Below are 3,377 nucleotides of genomic sequence, written 5' to 3'. Positions count from 1 at the left end.
AGATGGAAAAACGCCCTATTTAAACGTGGATAATACTTTAAATTATTCATTTTTAATATTACGGCTTTACACGCGATGTATAATCATTAGCATATTATGGTGGGCAAAACATATTAATTAAATAAAGAATAATAAATTTAACATATCATTTTCTGTTTAGTGAAAGATAGTAAAAATGTCGTATTTCATTCAGATATATATATATATATATATATTTATATATATATATATATATATATACATATATACACACACACATATATATATATATATATACATATATATATATATGTATATATATATATATATATAGTATATATATATATATATATATATATATAGCATATATATATATATATATATATAGCATATATATATACACTATATATATACATATATATATAAATATATATAAATAAATAAATACGTAAATATATAAATCTGTATGCAAATGCGACAGAATCGTGACAGCATTGGTGGTCTGACTGTTTCGCCTGTCAGTTCCGGTGAATTTATTTCCAGGTTCGTAAACCGATGCCAGACACGATTTCCTGTGTTAATTTCTTTACGTTACTCTGAACGTGTTTTATCGTGCTGAGGTACCTCGTTTGTGCAGTGCTATTATATATATATATATATATATATATATATTTATATATAAATATATATATAAATATTTATATATATATATATATATATATATATATATATATATATATTTATATATATAAATATATATATATATATATATATATATTTATATATAAATATATATATATATATATATATATAAATATATATAATATATATAAATATATATATATATATATATATATTTATATATATTTATATATATATATATATTTATATATATTTATATATAAATATATATATATATATATATATATTTATATATAAATATATATATATATATATATATATTTATATATATATATATATTTATATATATTTATATATAAATATATATACATATATATATATATACATATATATATATACATATGTAAATATCACCCACGAATGGCATTTAATACCGAATTCTATCTTGGGAATATATATCCACTTGGAATTCATTTTATGGTAACAGCTTCTGGCCGGGTGGGGATTCGAACCACCACCTGTACGGCTGGAAACTATGCTGGCAGGGACCATACCGACTGAGCTATCAAGAGAGACTAAAAAGTTTCTGACAAGTCCCCCTACATATTCCTGTCGAATATATATATATATATATATATATATATGTATGTTTATATATAAATATATATATATATATATATATATATATTTATATATAAATATATATATATATATATATATATATTTATATATATAAATATATATATATATATATATATATAATGAGAGAGAGAGATGACATCACTCCCCTTGACAAGAGAGAGAGAGAGAGAGAGAGAGAGAGAGAGAGAGAGAGAGAGAGTGTGTGTGGTGTATTCCTCCCTTTGACACCAGAGGAGGAAAGCATATTACTTTTTCTGCAGAGTTTTGGAAAGTGACGTTGCAAGCCACATGCTCTCTTTATTAGCACATTTATTAATAATATTATTATTATTACTTCCTTAGCTACAACACATGTAGGAAGAGCAAGATGCTATAAGCCCAGGGGCTCCAATAGGTAAGAATAGCCCAGTGAACACTTAGGCACAGACATATTAACTTGAATTAATTAATATTTCCTTAAAATATGGAGAAATATAGAAAATGAACACGCGGATTTTGCAACATTGCAAAAACATGTGTAAAGGTTTAAAGACCGTTCATGAATGGCAGAGGAAAGGGACAGTAACAGTTTCCTATCGAGCAGGACAATGCCCTGTACTAGAGACTGACCATATATACATATGATGAGCGCTCAAGCACCCTCTCCACCCAAGCTAGGAACAGGGAGAGCCAGGTAATGACTACTGATGACTCAGCAGGTAGAACTATAGGCGCCCCCAAAGAAACTAACGAGTTTGAGCGGGACTCAAACCGCAGACTGGCGTTCACCAGTCAGGGACGTTACCACATTGGCCACCACAACCCTAAGCCATTGAAAGGAAAAGCTCAAGATTGAAATAAAAGTCAAATGAGCTTCTTTGTATCAACTATTGCCAAAAAGAACCATTTAAAAAACTTTTAATATTTCAAAAATTCTAATAAAGTATATTTCCTCCAAGTAGCAAAGAAAAAAATCCTAGCATCTGCTTTTATTTTTATTATCATTATCATTATCATTATCATTATCATTATCATTATTATTAAGCTTTTCCCCTTATTGATAACATTTTTGCCTGGTGATCGCCATACTGGGGTTCCAGTCCCGCTGAAACTTGTAAATTCCTTTGGTCTCTGCAACCTCACCATCCTTGTGAGGGGAGCTTATAGGTCTACCTTCTGAGTCATCAGCAGCCATTACCTGGCCCTTCCTGGTCCTAGCTTGGATGGAGAGGGGACTTGGGCGCTGCTCATATGATACATGGTTAGTCTCCAGGACATCGTCCTACATGCTAGGGCAATGTCACTGTCCCTTGTCTCTCCCATTCATGAGCGGCCTTTAAACCTTTAAACACAAAGACCGAAAATTAACTTGTGAATACCTTCCTCCAAAGGTCATTCCTATCACTCGTCCTTCTCTCTCTGCTCGTAAGTAAGACGAAGGACTCCCGGAGGAACAAAGGAGTGAAACTCAGCCGAGGAGGATTTTATAGTTTGTCCTCATGGAAGAGCTTTTCCTCTTAGGAGGAATGCATTTCATGAGTCAATCTCTCTCTCTCTCTCTCTCTCTCTCTCTCTCTCTCTCTCTGTATTTACTCGTGTATATACTCTTTTATTTATTTATATATATATACATACATATATATATATATATATATATGTATATATATGTATAATATATATATATATATATACATACATATATATATATATATATATATACATACATGTATGTGTATATATATATATATATATATGTGTGTGTGTGTGTGTATGTATGTGTGTGCGTGCATATATGTTTAGGCTATATAAACCAAATCGGTATTCGTCCTTCAAGTCGTTCAACTTCATTTTCATTTTGAAAGGAATTTTTTTTTTTTTTTTTTTTTTTGTCCGTCTGTTAGTCTGTCAGAATGTCTAACAGTCCCCCTTTTATGAATATCACATTACGAAAACCACTAGTTTCAGAAATATGTTTATTACAATTTAATATATTTCAGACTCGTTTTGAAAAGGAAAATTAAATAGTGTAAACCAGCCCTGTGCAACTTCCGGCCCTCGAGACTTCATAGTTCTACCTTCCAAACATGAATATCCTACAGTTTGGCCCATGAAAGTTTGGAACCAACTGCCATTGA

This window comes from Palaemon carinicauda, chromosome 32 (assembly GCF_036898095.1).
Source record: "Palaemon carinicauda isolate YSFRI2023 chromosome 32, ASM3689809v2, whole genome shotgun sequence".
Lineage (NCBI taxonomy): Eukaryota > Metazoa > Arthropoda > Malacostraca > Decapoda > Palaemonidae > Palaemon > Palaemon carinicauda.
The sequence above is the reverse complement of the archived record's forward strand: the minus strand, read 5'-3'. Positions refer to the sequence as shown.